Genomic DNA, 19,194 nt, shown 5'->3' with positions numbered 1-19,194 from the left:
GATTCTATTAAGTTGCAGTCAAAAAGGACAAACACATGTGTATTATATGTAAATAACTGAAAAATTCAAAGAACGTAATTATCTTCTAGACAATCATAGGCAGAACTCTCCCTTGTTTACTTTAGGAGATATGCATGCTGAAAGATCTACTCACATTACCTAAGATCTCAGACTCCTGCTGAATTATCTCCTAGACTTCATCTACCCACAGCAAGAATCAGATTCCTGCTGGGACCCCAGGGAATTTACCTGTCTAACTTAACCACCTAGTCTGTCAGATGCCAGTGGGTGGCTGGAGCAAATTATCTATGCCCCAGACCTCCTGTTCTGCATGACTATTTGCTGAAGAGCTCTCAATCACACTATGCCAACTAACTTATTTTACATAATTACAGTGTCTTCATTACTGCAGAAAACTACAACTCAACAGAGGTAACACGCCAGGAAGTGAGAACCCTCCTGATAACTGACTTGCTCCCTGTAAGACTAATCCAGTGTCCTACTGTTTATTCATTTCGTTAGTGATTTCAGTCACTTTTACAGGATTACTGGATATCAGGCAACCTGTGCAGTGCAATAGTTCAATGTATCTCCAGCAAGTCCAACACATCCAAGATGCACTCAGCAGAAAATGGAAAAAAATATAATGAAAACCAGATGTTCCTGACCTCCCCTTTGGTTTTATACATGCGCTTCTGCTTTATCTCAGGTATTTTACCTCAAAAATGTACAGTTGACTGGAAATATTAAAAAAAAAAAGGCAAGAACCAAGCACCAATCTGAGTTAACAAGTTGCTTGCCAGCTGAGGAGTCATGCATACATCCATTATTACAAGTCTAAAAATAGCAATCTTTTGAGAAGTTGTTAAAACATCAAAATGTGGCATGTGGATATAAAAGTAATACGTAGATAAAAGAAAAAGATGGTGATAATCTATTGCAAACAAATGGTAAACAAATAAAGCCATTTCACCCCAGCTTCAAGTAGCAAACTTTACCATCATTATCGGTGATGTCAGAGCCAACTGCTCTACATGGGGCCTTGCTGCATTCCCTTCAGAATGTCCAGGCTCCCAGGCAGTGGGGTCTATTCTAGAGGAAAGCTACACAGATTCCTAGCAGTCCCTGAACACTCTTTAGGTGTTCTTTCTACCCATTTTGTATCACCACCAAATAAGGCTCTGCAGAACAATGACGTTCCTTGCTGTTCAGCGCTTTGCACAGTGGAAGTCAGGTCCACTTGGGGCCTCAGTGAATCTCTTGTGACAGCAAGGCATCAAATACCAGATGTGACCCATAGCTTCTTCATTCTCCCTAAGAGATGCACAGGTCATTTCAGAGGCTCTGGCAGAACCAGCTTGGCTGCTCTACTGAAACAACATATTAGTGCTGGCAATAAGCCTGGAAACTTTAAATGTGGTACAAACTATGACTTCAGCCCAGAGGAAGAAGGGGAAGAAAATGGTAAATACCTTGAAATTAGAACTCCGGGATTTCATCCAGCCTTCAAAAGTAGGAGCATAAAACTAAATACTGTGCACATATTGCAGCTACACAGTGAGGTTCCTCAGCTGTTGGTAGATCTGGAATTTCACACCAATCTGCCACACAGGGGCATCTAGAAGGAATTTGAGGAGCAAATGTGAGGCAAATGCCTTAGTTGTGATCTCACAGCATCATTTTGCATTTCCTTCTTTTAAGAAGTACATGACCTCAGGATCACTATTTTGATGTGTGCACCGTTTGCTGGGTGGAGGCTCTGCTCACTCCTTGACGTGCAGAGGAGACGCCCCATGAAATTCACTCCCTCCAAGCACTTTCTCCTTTATAAGCAGGCAACTGTGTTTTAAGGAGGATAGGTACAGACATAATCCCTAGGTTGAAGTTACAGAATGGGCCCTTCCTGTACAGTAGCACAGGAAGAAAAGGATTCACAGTTTGAAGGGAGCAAGAGGAGCAGCTGAAAAGCAGCTTCCTCAGATGCTGAACTGTGTATGGGGGTCCCTCTAGATATGGGTCCCTAGTACCCAGCCAAAGAGGGCAAAAGGAAAGACAACTAACTGTAACGAGTGAGAAGACTTTCTTTTAGACAGACTCCTTTTCCAAAGTAATTCAATCTAAGAGTCTTTTTCTGAGTACACACTGCACTAGAGGCTCATGCAATAGAGTATTTGTTAGCAGCACACTTTATGGCTTGCAAAATGTAAAGTTCAACTGCTCATGCTCCAAAACACTGGCAAAACACAGCCATCCCTCAGCCCAAATCCACACTTTGGCATAACACTGCAAAATGTAGGCTATTTTCATTACACAGGTTAGTTCTCAGGCTGGATCCATCTCAGTCTGCAAAGCTGACAAAAAAATTCACAAAATTACCATAATATGCTTCCACCACACCCACAGAAGACAGCTCAGCTTGAAAAGTTTGAAAACTTTCTACGCCAAAAGTATGTGATTTTGAAGACCCCATCATGCCCATTTCCTGGTGTTACAAACACCTGATCAATCTCAGCTGGAAAACACTGCCTCCATCATGGGGAACACTGAGAAAGCTCTCTAAAGGACACACCACTTTTTTCACCTGTGTAGCAATGAGGTAACTAGAAAAGGTTTCTCACAAAACTAAAACAAAGGGCTTGCTAAAAGTGCACTGTGTAAAGCAGAGCTCGACTTTGCATTTCATTAAAGAAGGATATGGAAACATGTAAAAAAAAAAAAGTAATACCACAAAAAGGATATGAGTGGGATTGTGATTGAATTTTTTTTTCCTTTGAAAAAGGGATGTTCTCCGAGGAACTAAGGTAATGATGGCACCATACTGAAGGAGGAACATTTGTAATGGGTCGTACTAGTTCTACTGTAACCAAAAACCACCAAGACACACCTGTGCTGTAGATGAAATACATTGTAGTCAAAGAAATATAACATCAAGAACACTGACAATACAGTTTATTAATTATTGTCTGATAACATGAGGAAATCACACAGATTACTTCATTAATGACTGATAAGTGAGAAAGAATTATACAAATTGTAATTTCCTACTGAAAACAAGTCAGCTGTAGTGATGGAAAGCAATCCTTTTCACACCTCTGATTTTATGCCTCCAACGTAGATTTCAAAGGCATAGCAGACACAACATGAAAATTATTCTCACAACCTTACAGCTGGATACATTTAGTTACCTTTTGCTACTTCCCCCACCCACCCCCCCCCCCATAAACATGTGCTTTCTCTGTAACTTTACCCATTTATTCTGGAATACCATCTCTATCAGGCATCAGGACACTTCGGGCTTGTCTTATTTCCCAAATCACTTGGAAGAAAAAAAATGCAAAGAGTGTCTATATACGACCTAAACGGAAAAATTAAATTATTACCAATGTCATAATGATTTATTGTGGAAGTTTTAGTTTCATTCTAAAAAATAAAATAAAATAAAATTGAGGTTCCTTTCAAGGCATAGAACAATATTAACTGCTGAATGTCAATCTATTTTTTCTAGCACTCATTATTTGTAAAGTATTGTGTTGGTCCAAAACATCAGCACAGTAGTAGTAACTGCTATTAACGAACAATGCAAGTAGACCCTCTGACAAGATGCCATAGCCAGGAGCCATTATTTAGACTAGTCCATGTTCTGTCTTCATTAAAAATTACAATAATAATTTTTTTTTCTCCTTAGTTCATCTATGCAATATCGAAACGCCAAATCACTCTGATTAGCTTGACACTGTAATTGAACACCCGAAAGGAGCTTCAAAAAACACCAACTTGACTTGTGCTTTCACATCATGTGCACAAGGGTCACTAAAGAACAGAAGCACAAACTTTAAAATTCATTATCCAGCCTATGCCATTTAAGCTCAGTGATCAAATTACAAACTTTGTGTATGCAAGAGGGGAGATCACTTGCCAAGATGACATTTATACTCAAAGTAAACAAGCAGCACAGCCTAGATTTCCTAATGCATGAGGCTGTTTGCAGGCTCTGACTGCTGATGCTCCATGCTCAGACCACAGGCATGCAAAGAAGCAATACGCTTCTGAAAACACATGCTCTAACCTGAAACCTTCATTCTAGAAAACAGAAAGGATTGGGTTAAATTCTAGATTGTGCTATCCTTAAGCATTCCTCCACTCTCCTCCATTAGCACTGATATACCCTAGCTGGGGCTCACAACTCACTTTGCTATGCTAACAGGATGGAACAATGTGCTTGGAAGGAAGAACTGAGGAGTAAACAAATGGGAGACAAAAGATGAGGACATTTGTGGAACCACTTGGAATCAACTGTTGCTAAAATTACCTTGCAATGTGAGGAAATTGGCTGTATGTTCACAGCTATGAAGAGCCACAAAACCTCAACATGGTTTGAAGTGGTTTTGCTGAAGGGAAGAAGCTGTAGCAGCTGGCTTGGATTCTGAAATGTGTTTGGGAAAAAAACACAAACAACAAAACTCCCCACATGTTAAAGATGTACATATCTGCAGAGAACATCTTCTCATGAAGGAGTGATGAGTGGATGGGGTGCCTTACTCAAGTTACTCTCTTATTTTCCCTGTGCAGCCTCTACGAGCAAGGGACTCAGCTTTTGTTCTTTGCAAAGGCAGGCTGGGTTGGGAAGCTCTAAACACTCCTCTTTCCACCAAGTATATTTATCTAAGCAAGTCCCAATGGGCCTGAATCCAGCTACAACAAACTTTCTGGGTGCTTCTGACTGTTATGAAATGGAGTGACTCAGCTGAGCTACATCTGAAAGAGAACATATTTTATTTGTTCATTTGAACTTAATAAGCCAGGGGAGGAAAAAAAAAAAAAAAAACAAGTGTCAGAAAAGACACATCCCCACATATCTTCATCTTATAAAGCTTAGCCCTTCTCTGATCTTATGCAGGTGTTGCTATCTGGCCTTCTGTCTCCCCATACACCTTTAACTGCCTGGCTCCCTTCCCAGAGCCACAGCTCTGTGCTTCAGACACTCTTAGTCACCTGTCCAGTGATGCAGTTGAATCAAAGGTATCAGTACTTATTTACCAACAGCATTTCCCCACTTATGTTCCCATTGCCATGGTGAGCAGCAACAGAGCCTGAAATATAAGGTCAAAACATAGCCTAGATATCTCCCACAAGCCATATGGAAGAATCATTTTTTGAGGAAATTTCTGGCATGGATTTGCACTTGCTCTCTGACAAAACACACCTCAACTCAGCACTCTAGACTCCTAACTGAGCTCCTTGGACATCAGGGAACAGTAAACATCCCTAAAAAGCTTTAACCCAGATTTCTCTCCAGGAGCTGGAAAGGAACTTCCCAGTTCCTTATAGGTTATCCTCTTGGGTTTCTGTCAGCCTCATTATGTTTCCTTCCATGGTGTGGAAGTCCAAGTTCTCTGCCACATACCTGCACTGCTTTGCCAAGCACCCCAACACCACTTCATAGGAATAGAGAATTATTTTCCCTCTTTCAGGAACTTTCTAGCCTATCCTTGCCCAAATACAATGGTAACACATGACAATATATGTTTGATCTGAATATAATATTTGTGAAGACAAAGCAGACCTCTTCCCCATTTACTATTCCACTGAAAATCAAATGTCAGTCTGCAGGTCTTAGATTACTCAGGGATAATGCAATTAGCATCACGGTACAGTTATGTAAACTCTTAATCAAACGTCAAGACAGAGTGGAAATATAGGAGGTGTGAAATGAACTCTGGAGAGAGACATGAAGTAAAGGCTGTCTGGACTGCACATGGTGAAATTCCTCAGGAAAGATGAAAATTATTGTGGTTAGTACATCATGATTTAGGCCAACCTAAGAGGCAGGCTATCTACTTGGTAAAAACCTGGACCAATGCACATGTTCAGCATGAGAGACTGTGTCCTGGAGACAGTTATGAGGACACAAAGTATGAAGCAACAAAAAGAGGCAGAAACATCCCAGCACACAATTGTTCTGTCCTGTCCCAGCAAGAGTCAGACTTCAATCACTAGGACCTACCAGAAAATTGGATTTCAGTGTAAACTGACATTTCTGAACATTAAATAGGATTATTCAACAGATGAGAACACAAAGTGCAGTATTGACAATAGTGGCAATATATCACAACGGTGATATTGGAGCCCAGTTTGGCACCCTAGGCTTAGATGAGTTATACACCAGGCAAGACAGAAGCTTTTCACTTCTGTGTTACCTCCTGTATCACCTGAGCCTCATCTGGATCAATTTTAAGACAGCTATTTTGGGAACTCAAGAAAGCAAAAGCTGCTCCGTGTCAGCTTTAGCTTGAGGGACTGGCAAAAATTCAATTCTAACTGTAGACTATGTGGAATCAAATATGTACACTCAGGACTGGATTTTGACATAGGTGTCACAACACAAGAGCTGTTTTTCCCTCTGGGAATTGCACCAAACCTTCTCTACTGATAAGTTTTGATGTCCTAGCTGCTTTCTGATCTGAAAAACAACAGTGCAATTTGGAAAGTATTCTCCTCTACCTTGAAACACAATCTTAAGGAACCTAAGTGAAGGGTTCATTTTAATCTGGATCAGCAGCAAGATGCAACAAAATAAAAAAAAGTACATCAAAATTAAGAAAAAGGCACAGTATGCTGAGCAAAACAAATAAAGATTTAGCCAGAAATAAGTCTAGTTTAAAGGAAACTGCCCTGTGTAATATAAAAAGTATCAGTGAAGGGTTGTGAATAGTTCTTGCCTGATTTTCTCACTCCATATCAAAAACACACCTCAATGTTTTGTTGCTTCAGTTCTAGAAGATTGTGAAATGCTTTCCTTAAGCTACTACTGACTATACACATCAGTTCAATGAGAAAGATCAAAAGTTTAGTAGAAAGTTTGTACCATAAACTTAGGAGCAATGACTCAAAAGTTGTGTCATTCAGCAGACAAAGATTACACTACAGCCCCGCACACATACACCCTCTCTTGAAAAAAAATGCCATGAAAATAAAAAAAAAAAAAAAAAGGACACTAAGGAAGAGCAAATGCTCTCTCAGTGCACTGAGGTGACTAGCACGAAGCACATCAGAACCTTTCAAAAACACTACTGTACTTTCTGGGTCACCATATGCAGGTTTCAATGTCTTTCCCAGGGCAAAAGTGTCTGTAAACTGGTCAGGAAGATAGTCCTGATCAACTCCTAGATGACAGATATACATATCATTATGATGTAGGACTGAACGGTAGCACATGCAAGCAAAGTCTCCTTCCTGAAGGTAATATGATCCTGTGTAAATCATTTTCATGTCTGCTTCTTGATATTTCCAACTGTAGCAAAGACAATATTATGCATATATTATGCAAAGGCTGTATTATCTGTTTAGATAAGATGGTGAAAGAAAACAGCAGTGGACCTATACATAAAATGAAATCACTCGCTGTGGCTTCTTCTCTTTGCTGACTGTCATAGAAACCCAGTCAAGGAAACTTAACTAGACAATGAACTTAAAGACATCTGGAACTAGAAAATCCAGATTCAACCCTAGCAGTGTAAGAGTTAGCATCATTATTAATATGCTGAATACTACTTCTCAAAACAAATCTCAGTGTGAAATACCAGAATCTTCTGGAAGGTGGGGCTTTTTTCCCTCCCCACTGGCTCCATTATCATAGACATTAATTGGAAAAAGACTATTTACTTCAAATAGGAAGGGGAAAAAAAGTGCCAAGACTGGCCCACTGGCCCATGACAGTTCCAGTGAGGAAACAAGAAACTAAAGAGATGCAGACCAACATGAAAGCTTTTAACATGACACTGTAAAGATTAAAGTATCAGTTAGACAGATTTATTCAAGAGTCAGATGATCTTATTACAAATCACCTTAATGGTGGTGCATACTCAGCTGAGAGGAACTGTGGACGCAATTTTGACTCTCATTATTTGAGTCCACAGATCTTTTTTCATTTTTGTTTTTTTGAAAGACAAAATAAAAGTGAAAGCAAAACTCCTATAAGAAGCAGCAGAAAATTCTTGCTGAGCAATCATAAAATACCAGGTTGGAAGGGGACCTCAGAAGAGTTTTGCAGTGGCACTCACAATAAGCAGTGCTCACCTCACTGAGCACCACTCTGCCAGCATGAAATCATGCCCACAAGCTTGTAATCTGACCCAGGGACTACAAAGAAAAATGTAGTTGTCACTTAAGGCTGATGTTCACCTAAATAATAGCCCTCAATGACAAGAAATTGGCACAGCACAGATATCTATTTATCACGCCAGGTCTCTGTGATCTGCCTCACCCACACCTTTTCTCTTTTTGTCTTCCCTTGGTAACTCTGGAGAAGAGCTTACCCTTCCCCTGGACTCCTTTTGATAGCAAGAGACATCCAGCTAGCTCTCCCCAGCGGAAGGAAATTCTCATGGACCTAAGGTTCCCTGTAAAAGCAAAGGCTCACCTATTCTCTCTAGTTGTCTGAGCACACTAATAAGCCCAGATGAGGATTATAACGGATGTCAGGACTCCCTGATGACTTTCCCCTCACAGCCAATTCTCTCCTTTGATGTTTTACAAAAGTTGAAATACTTATGCTAATGTATATATAATGTATATAATTATATGTACCAATATCAAACTCCTATTAAAGATTTTTTAACTCTAGGATGGAACTCCAAAGGAAAACTATAGAAATAGACTTAATCTGCTCTGTGAGTACCAGCACTGCTGTAAAACAAACATGGCAGTGATTAAGGACCTCAGAGGACCCAACAGCTTTGAAACTCAATCTCATACAACATAAATACAGTCCCATGACTCATCCATCCTCTTTTCTACCTCCTCTAACTGATTACATTTGAATCATGCATATTGAAAAATACATCAAGACAGTACCGTTAGCTGCACTACAAGTTGCAGAAGCACAAAATGGCATAAAACATCTAAGCTTTATAATAATAATGCTGTTCTCTGCTGCAGATCACCTGGCATGCACAGCTTGTCTCTCTGAAAAAATAATCCAGTCACTCCCTGATTAAATTACTCCGGGAGTGAAAAAGACATTGAGCAGCCTGCCTGTTTCAGTTGGCTGTATAGTGACTGAGCTCAGTGAATATGGAAATAATTGGAAATCCTAGACCAATATAGAGGAGGAGGAGGAGGAATGTGTGACCCACATAAACAGCATGCTGGAGTTGCCTGAAAGTGAAATCATAGTCTGATATTAAACAAATGAAAAATCCTTGGTATAAGGAATAGAGATTAGAAAACAAATAAAGATTAGTTCGGGAAAATACCAGAGGGGGTAGAAAACAGATTACTTCAGTAAAATGCCAGAGGGTTCCAAGAGAGTTGCAAAGCCTTTTCAAATGTACTTTACAGCCTGTCATCCTAGGAAAGAGATGAAACTGAGAATTTTTTAAATCCTAATTCATAACTCTAATCTACCCCTTTGTGTCTCTTTGCTATTGAGGTTTAATATGTTTACAAGATTACTAAGCAGTTGCTAGACAAGTTTCTTCGACTTGAACTCTGAAGCTATGACCTTTTTAGTAGTTCATAGCCAAAAAGTTTCTAATCAGAATATAAGAAATGGACAAGTACTTTGGAAAAAAAAAACAAAACCAAAAGCTTTGCCATCAGATGAGTCTGTTTTCACCAACCCAAACAGACAAACTGCAAAGAAGGTAAGAAAATTACATCCCTGAACTTACTGGAAAAATTCTGTAACTTACCTCCATAAAATCTCTAAAAAAAAATCTTACATTTTCCTTGGACATGGTTCACTTGCCCACCTGTACTAACCAGTAATAACTAGCACCCCAGAATAAGAGGTGCTTTTGGTGAAATAGAAATACTCTGCTTCCCACATACTCCCTGCAGCTGGAGTACAAGGCACATTCAGGAATCCCATGTAGCTCTGTCCCTCCTGTCACATATACCCCTCCCTGGAATTGCTGACAAAAAAGGCATGTTACAGCAACCTTCTTCAGCTTCTTCTACCTGGTTGTCATAGCAAAAGGAAGATCCAGTACCAAGGTTGAAAAATGAAGTCTAAACCACATTGGACAACTGCAAACATACATGCATGTGGACTTCTAAAATCTTTTTGCCCCATCTGAAAACTTAGGACTACCAATTCATTATAATACTTTTAAGAGCTTCTGAGATATGCTCTCAAAACACAGTTTTGCATGTATTTTACATTTGCAATGATCTAGTTTCTTAGTGTAGTTAGTTCCTAAGGATTCTAGAGTGAAGCTTTATTTTCGTTTCTCTAATACTAAAAAATTTTCCTTTCATTCCTTTAACATTACATAAGTGCTTTTCATTTCCTGAACAATTTTCAGAGAAAGCTGGGATATTTTTAGAATAGCTTATTGATTCATTATAAATTTATATATGTGGTTCAGTTAAACACAAGAAAACTTCACTACTGACTTCTATCTCATAGAAGAGATCATCACCTTACATTATCCTGCAAATTGGAAGATAAGTGACATGTTCTTTAGGCCATTTTCTATCCCTGTAGCTCAAACAAATCTCTACATCAGTTTCTAAGCTAGTAACCATCACTTTCATGATCGGTTCATTAATCTAAAATATCTCTGTTTCAATTTGCTAGGATTTGAGGCAATATTCTGATGTGTTACATATTCCTCTCACATAATTTTTCTACTTAATAGCAGTCTGATGAGAAAAAAACAGTGCAGGTAGCCTGATTCATATAACACACCTCTGCGTATTTTGTTAATAGCTTTTTACAGACTTTCCCAAAGTTGACTTAAAATGTCTTCCCTGAATTCAAGAGACTTCATCTTCTCACAAATAAAATAATACAACGTTTCCTGTAAAAAGGGTGTTTCAAAACTGTTACCTCTATTTTCAGACTATTTGAACTGAACAGGAACGGTTTTCTAAAATAGTGGCTCCACATTAAAAGTATACATAGGAAAGACTATTTGATGTGAAGCTCCTCTTTTTGAAATCAATACAACTTTTAAAGTTTCCCTCTGTGAAGTAAGTTGGTATCTATGTGGTCATCCGAAATGTTAATGAAAAGATCAGTTGTAGGATACATGAACACAAAGAACCCAAATATAGACATACTCTAGTTTAATACACATGCAAGTTGAAATCTAACAGTCCTATCAGAGGTTGGATGACTGGTTACAAAAGATAAAAAATGAAATGCACACAATGCACCCTTCATGACTGGAAGCCACTTTGTTCGCTGAGTGATTACCATTGATCCCTGGCACAAGCAGCTCTACCTAATTCTGTTACAATCACCATGACCAGCACTTTCATATATATCTTCTCTGAAGTCAATTCATAAGGGAAAATGCTGAAAAAAAAAAAAACCACCTGAAATTATATAAGGGCTAAAATACCACTTTTAAGACTGAAATGTTCTGCCTTGTAAGCCCTCCCAGATGTAATTGAAGTACCACCTTGGCAGAAGAAATGGCAGCACAGGTGACATAATATCTCCTTACTTTTCACCATTCACATCCCAGCAAAAGATGTGAGTGCAACACAAACCAGTGACCATCAGTGCTGGTCTGAGTAACATGTGAAACTCTCTGAACCCTTCTGCTTTAGCACATGTGCCTGGGAGCCCTTTGGATATTCACTCACTTCTGTGGTTTGAATATTTTGGCCTATAATTCTTTATCAACCCAACTTTCAAAAGCAATGGTCACTTAACAAACCATGTCCAAATGAGGTGGACTTACAGATGGCTCAACTGTTTTGAAAACGAAGTGATTCTAATTTCTAAATACGGCTATACAATCAAATATAATCTAGTAGTCATAGCTCTGCAATGAAATGCAGGAGACAGGTTCTGCTTCTGGTTCTGCCACTGGCCCACTGCAAACTCTGTGTGAGTCTTTTCACCCTACACAAACTGGAACAATAAAAGAACTGCCTCAAAATCCGAGCAACATTATAAGTAGATGATTAATAGAGATATCTGGCTGCAGGCGTTTGGCTTTGAAAATCTTGATCCAGTTTCTCATCCTGGAAAGGAAGAGAGAATTATTCAATTTAAGAACTGTCAACTATTTATAGCTTTAGCTATTAAAAAAGAGGTTTTTTTCAGAAATAGCAAGCCAGCAACCTCTTGCTGCCTCAACCATCTCCCATAGAAACAACTCCCAGGGTATCTACATAGTGTTCCAAGGCTGCTGGAGTGCAAATTGTTCCATGTCTGCTTGCCAGTAAATTGCAGGACCACTTTCAGACACACAACAGAGAGGAAAAAAATTTCCAGGGATTTCACTTCAGTAGAGTTTCTATCACTGTTCTGTTAATCTTTTCTTTCCAAATAGGAGGATGATGCCCACATCCAACTGATTTACTTACATTTCTCTGTTATCAAGGCCATGCAACATGAAGACAATGGTGATTCACATATTGGAGGGGTAACTCACTTTGTCACAGGCACAGACTTGGAAATGAAAGCTACCACTACTTCTATTTGCTATTGAAGATGAAAACTTCTTGCTAAGTTTTTCCAATTGTTCCTCCCCAAATCTAGCTCACAGACGTCACTAACCAAAATGAACATACTTGAATACTTGCATTACTTTATGCAATCTATTTGTGCCTGCAACACTCACATCACCTCTGCAAGTACCCTCTCTTGAGCTGGTAGCAGGCCACCAAGTAAATGAGCAGAAAAGCTGTATGGCTTCAATGAGACAGCAGAACTGCAACTTCATAGGGCTTAGGGCAGACTGAATACTATGCTCAGCTGTACTGCTGAGTCCTGCAAAGCTCTGCAACTGCAGAGTACTGCATCCAGCTCTGGGTCCCCCAACATAAGAAGCACACAGGGCTGTTAGAGCATGTCCAGAGCAGGGCCATGAAGATGATCAGAGGGCTGGAGCACCTCTCCTGTGAAGACAGGCCAAGAGAGTTGGAATTATTCAGCCTGCACAAGAGAAGGCTCCCGGGAGACCTTATAGCAGCTTTCCAATGCCTGAAGGGGGCCTACAAGAATGCTGGAGAGGGACTTTTTATAAGGGTATTTAGGAATTGGTCAAAGGGGAATGGGAATGGCTTTAAACTGAGAGAGGGTAGATTTAGATTAGATATTAGGAAGAAAGTCTTCACTATGAAGGTGGTGAGACTACTAAATGAGTAGTTAATGAACAGAAACACACGGAAACCTGCTATTAAGGCCCCAACTTTCAACGTTTTGCTGCAGCTGAGGTAGGACACCAGGAATAAAATTCTTTCAGCTTGATTAAAAGGTTCATAGCATTTCCCAAAGCAGATGCTGACAACTCTCATTGAGCTGGTCAAGCTCCATGGAGGCTGTGGGAGACACTCAGTGTGGTGTTTTTATCCAAATCTTCATTCTCACGCGTAAGTGCAATTAAATCACAATGAAAGGGTCCCATTCAATTGCATAGATAAGCCAAACTTCTGGAGTTCACTCAATCCCTTCAACAGCATGGCATTCTGCCAAAGTCCTCTCTTCAGACAAAGACATGACTTCAGACATGACTCCTTATTAGTAATCTTGTAACAGTGCTGAGAAGCCCTCACAGATGCTGCAGTCACAATCTAAACTGAACACATGGGGAGATAATCTGGGTGAAATATTTGTACCTTGAGGAGTTAAAGGAAAAGCAGTTTCTCAAATGTGCTAGAGATCCATTTCTCTCCAGCCCTTGATCTTTAAACTGTTCAGTTCATGTTTCTGAAGTCTTGTCACTGGCTTCAGTGGGCCCATCCTTAAACAGTAACACACTGCTTTCTTCTGACAACCAACTTACTGCCTCAGTGTCAGGAGAAAGCCAGTCAGAGCCCTGCACAAGATTGAATATGTCAGTATAATCGTTGGTAGAGAATACAGCTCACCATGAAGACATTTTTTCTGAAACCTAGGTCTCCCTCCAAAAAAAGTAAGTCCAAAGGGAGGTAAAGAGATTTACTCTCTTTTTGACTAACCAGTCAAGCATAAGAAGGTTACACGTACACGGATAAATATATCTGTTGGTCTTTAACAATGAAATAATTAAGAACAATGATGGCATCTTATCTGGACAGACACAAATGAAAAGGTTTGGGGATGAAAGACTAACACTGCACTATCTGAAAACTTTTGTAGATGCAACTGAGTGAAAACTGAGAGTTTTCTCAACAATCAGAAAGTGGCCTTAGGTATGCTCCCAAAGACATGGTGTGACTAAGCTTTCTTTCATTAGAGGAGGTTCGTGAACAGACTTTTTCTTAGAGATGTGATCTGAAAGGTATGCTACATGCAAACAAGAAAATCTTTTCAGAAGAGGATCGTTTCGGTAGGATGGGGTAAAAATTTTTCTAATGTAAGCTAGGTATAAATAGATGAAGCATTTTTGCCCTATGTTTTTTGTCTGTATCTTGCAAAAGTGTTGCTAAGTGCGTTGCCGATTTTAACTGTTACAAATAAAAGTTCTTAGTGCATTTCCCCTTAATCTGTCTTGATTTGTGCACAATTTAGACTAACTAACCTTTCCTTACTAAGGCAGTGGCAACAGACCAGGTCACTAGCGCAACAGAACAAGCACCCAGCTAACCTGACACTGTTCAGGGCACGCAAGGAGAAGTACAGCAAGCCATGAGCTCTACTACATTGACTAGGTAGAAATCTGACACCACAAACATCAGGAGAAACAAATACCTTCCAGTAACCATTTGGAAGTAAGAAGGATGGAATCCAGAAAGATATTGCTTCAACTCCAAGGATCACAAAGAACACACCAAGACACCCATATCACTTATCCTCCTTACCCATTCATGTTTCCTGGTAAAGTAATATCTGTAGAAATGTCAACACACCATAGTGTGATTCTCATAAGATTCTTTTTGAATAGCAGGAGTGACTGCCTCACAAACTAGAGATCAGAAGGGAAGGAATAGAGCCCAATACACCCTCTAGCAGTGATGCTGGATTAGAGATGGTATGTATCTAATTTTTTGAGAAAAAGATTCAGAGAACGTTCTATATAAAGACTGCCTTACTTTACTATACTGCTTAATTTTAAGGTTTTTAAGGCACATTCAACTTGAGATAACTTCAGCAGTAGGGAATAAGTTTGGTTTTTTTGACAGTAGAAAACAGGTCGCAGACATAAGCTGTGTATTTGCACTGTGATGGGGTATGGATTTATAATACAAAAACAATCATGTCTGCCTTAAAACACACCTTCCCTTGTAAGAGATACCACAAAGACTCAGATGGATTGATTTAAATAAAGATAAAATTATAAAAAGCACATGCAAGAATCTTGAATTATAAAAACTGTAACCTTGCTGCAGAAAACAGTAAAAGAAAAATTAACCTCCCTTGAATGGCAAGCTCTTAAATTGATGAAAAATAAATATGAACAAGAAACAGTATTTTCTAATTCCTCAGGCTCTAATCATAACTCACCAGCAGTGGTATCCTGTACAAATTCCATTTTTAATGCAGTTGTATTGGCTAATGTTGCAGTGACACCTTTCAGCTATACTGATACTCATAAATAATGATTCAATCTTCCAAAGCTATATACTTCCCACAACAGGCAACAGTAAGTGGAGAAGGAAGTAAACAGTCAGATATGAATAATTATTTGTCTATTTTATTTGGACTGCTGTTAAAAAAGAATACACCAAAATGCATTGTATACGTTTGAAAACAATGTTACTCAAGTTATACATTACCATAAAAGCCACTGTCTTACAAAGAAAGTGATTCACACTGGAAACAATTTGAAACTCAGTTTGCAAAGTTTGCATAAGAATTGCCTAGACAGGGTAAGAAATACACTCACTCCCGTACTCAGTGTGATAGAGCAGAAAATCAAAGCAATTACAAAAATGAAACATGAAGATATGTAGTAGATATTGTTGAAATAAAAATACAGGATTTTAAGTATCACGTAGACAAGGAACAGCTTTGTGACAAGTATGTACACATTTTATCAATAAGATAAACAAATAGCAACAGGATAATCTTAGTAACTAAAAAGGAAAGAAATACTGCATCTATTTCACTTTCTAATTTCAGAGATAAGGATAGAAAATTGCCTTACCTCAAATACAGCTTGAAGAGAGACATTAACAATATGCCTACATCCTTTCTTAGTTCCCTTGATAGCAGTCTAAGAAGCAAGACAAAATAGCAAATAACTATCTTTCCTGCAGACAGCATGTGCCCAAGAATAACATGCTTCCTAGTAAAGCGTGCAGAAAAGAAGTGAAAAAAAATTAAAAGTCGAAAAGACAATCCTTCCAAAATAAAAAGGCAAAAACTTTATATTTGAAATTCACAGTAAGGTTTATTGCATTTTGAGGGAGTAGAGGCATTCATTAATTAAATAATATAGATATAACTGTGACATCACCTCAGTTCTCACTAAAATATTAATTTGGTATATTTGTCTGCAAAAGAAAGAGTGTAAATTCATCTGCACAGGACTCCGTCACTGAAGACCTGAAAAAATTCCTATTCCAGTAGCAGCCACACATGGGCTCACAGGATACAACCTTGTTAACTTGCTTTTTTCCTCCCAAACTACAGTGCTTGCTAAAGCGACACTCAAATGTTAAATGCTTTGGTCAAGAGTTCAATCACTGACCTGCAATGAAAGCATTGTGTTCAGCTCCAACATTTTCTAACAGCAAACAAGAAAAAAAAAATGGTTTAACAGAATGAACTGTTAAAAAAGAAAATCCTCACATAAGCTGTCCCCGAGGGGGAAGAAATATCCACAAGCTTTAAATTGGCCAGGCGGATTTAAGAGGAAGCAAAAAAAAAAAAAAGGCAGGAAAAAAAAAAAAAAAGAAAAAAAAGCAGCTCTTTCTGTTGCGTCAAAGAGCCCACTGTGCAATAGGAACAGTGAACAGAGTTGTTAAACTGGCAAGCTTTTGCTGAAGACAGCTTTTCAATATGCTCTCAGCATCGTCTCCCAGGGCCGGCTGGAGACAGTCCCACTCCCCTTCTATGAGCTATGCTCCTTCAAGAGGCAATCGCTCTTTAAGGACAGTTTCTATAAACATGCCGTTCAACTGGTGTGGCTGCACATGATGAGGGTAGTTGAGCACAGATACGTACCTGCATTCAAGGATCAGACCCGCGTGCTCTTGGGGAAAATGCAGGCACGTTTAAAGAAGCGATCGTTACCTCGGCTTAAGAGCAGGATGCTATTGATGACTGACGGCTTGCTAAAATTCCCTTCCCTGATTAGACCATTCAGTATGCTGTTGGAAAGCAATTTTGAAAGGCACAGTACTTACAGAGGAAACCTCTAATGTAATTCCATTGGGATGTTGTAGCCCAAGCAGCACTCACTGATTAAAGGAAATCAGTAATCACATGCTGCTGACTAGCTTTGTGTTTAGCGCAGAGAGCTTGGATAGCCACCAGAGACTGCAGCTATGCCGGATGAGTTAACTGTCCCTCCTGGGAATGATGGCTTCATGACTGAAGACGTCTTTAGGGGCTGAACCAGCTACTGTGAATGGAGTAAGGACACTGAGCAACCTGGTTAAACATTCATAAAGCCACATGCATCACCACATGGAGGAAATTACCACACAGATCTCTTTTAGCGAGGACACCACCCTGCATCCCCTGCATCCCTTTTACGAGCCATGGAGACCTAAGCAAAGGCATTCAGAGCACAGTTCAACCTACTCCAACCTGTGTTTTGTCCCCTGAACGGTCTTCTGGGCTTCATCGCCTACAGAGGGACCTACAGTGGCTTTCACAAAAGGAGGTTGCAGACAGCAACATTTTTTGAGATGAGCACCACTCCAAGTGACAAGGCGATGAACGCCTGTGACATGTGCACAGAAAGAACTTGCAAGGAAGAATGGGATTTGTAAGAGACAGCAGTAAAAAAGGGAAAACACAAACCGTGGAATGCACTTTTCAATGTGACTGCAGAATTAAAAGTGAGGACAAGCATATGCAGCTGGTTAATTTAGAATTTCTTTTCTATTTATACATATTTCAGAGTTGCCACAGGGACATTATGAGCTTGAATATGTGGGAAGGCAGCAGAAGGAAAGGAAGTATATCCAGGAGTTAAATTTTCCCTATTCATATTCTTTCTCCACTTAGCAAACTTCTATATGGAAAAATGACTTCTTTAACAGTTTCTCTTGAAATCCTTCCAGGTGAAAATGAATTTCTCTCCTAAAAAGTATTTTCATAAATGTCAGAGTAAGTTTCTGCAAAAAGTAACTTCAACTTAGAAGTGAAATACAGCATTTTCTAAGTTTTTAACCTGTAAACTTAATGCAAGGTCCTATTTGTGCACCAAGCAGTATGCTGCTCAATTAAACTCTCACAACACCACACAGCTCAACATGTCCAAAGCCCCAGCTGCAGTGTCACTGGAGTCATGACTGTAGCTTTGGCCATATTAGAGTACAGTGATTAATAATTCTGTCTGTGCTGTGTGGAAGATAATTACAATCTGGTTCAGTTTCCCAGATCTAAAAGCTAGGCAAGTACTTTAACACATCTCATAATAATAATACCTGCTCATAAGACTACCTAAATGTTTCCCCCTACAAACGCTGACTCCCCACCACTCATCACTGTCAAACTGCAGGCTGAAGGAAACTGGTACATTTGCTCTTTTCTTGAAATGGATTTTTGGTTTATCCTAGTATCATAAAACAACAGTTATTTGCATTTTGAGCAGGTGGCTAGACCAGATGATCTCCTGATGTCCCTTTCAACCTGAACTATTTTGATTCTGTAAAAATGAGGTCAATTATTAAAAGGTACCTTAGGCTGTTACAGAAATTAATTGGATTGTGGTCAACTGTAGTGTTTTCAAGCCAGAATTTGGATTTAGCTGTCAAGACTATACACAACTCCAGAGTGAAAGATCTCCATTCTGTCATTTCATGAGAAGCTACTAGATCTGCTGAAACATAAACATTTGTACCGACATTACCACCTACGAGGTCATTAACAGATATCACTCTGTGGAGAGGGCTATGTTGGTTCACACATCCCCTGATGTTCCACTCTTGGATTCCCAATCTCCTTTTGTTTTTCCCTTCCTATCTGTCACCCAGTCATCCAATCTCAATCTACTGTCTTTCAGGTGCAAGGGACAAAGAAGACACTTGGTCTCAGCCTCAAATTCTCAGTGACTGACAGCCCAGACAACTCATTTCAGTTGTAGAAATAGCTCTGCACAAAGCAAAGGGCACAGAATTGGGTAAAAAAACCCT

The 19,194-nt window shown here is 39.4% G+C and overlaps 1 protein-coding gene across 3 annotated transcripts in view; it reads right to left on the bottom strand.

Moving 5' to 3' along the window:
* Nucleotides 1–16,727, bottom strand: part of CSGALNACT1 (chondroitin sulfate N-acetylgalactosaminyltransferase 1) — a 43,689-nt gene extending 26,962 nt beyond the window's left edge. The window contains exons 1-3 of one of the 3 annotated variants that reach the window (XM_064652136.1): nucleotides 16,578–16,727; nucleotides 16,032–16,100; nucleotides 1,473–1,618 (exon numbers count right to left, since the gene is read on the bottom strand). The gene's annotated coding sequence lies outside the window, so the exon portion shown is untranslated. Of the gene's footprint in view, nucleotides 1–1,472; nucleotides 1,619–16,031; nucleotides 16,534–16,577 lie in introns of those variants that run through there. The other 2 variants (XM_064652139.1, XM_064652137.1) reach the window with 2 other exon arrangements.
* Between the last annotated feature and the right edge of the window lie 2,467 nt (nucleotides 16,728–19,194).

Source organism: Pseudopipra pipra, chromosome 4, assembly GCF_036250125.1.
Source record: "Pseudopipra pipra isolate bDixPip1 chromosome 4, bDixPip1.hap1, whole genome shotgun sequence".
Classification (NCBI taxonomy): Eukaryota; Metazoa; Chordata; class Aves; order Passeriformes; family Pipridae; genus Pseudopipra; species Pseudopipra pipra.
This window is presented reverse-complemented; position numbering and strand designations above follow the sequence as displayed.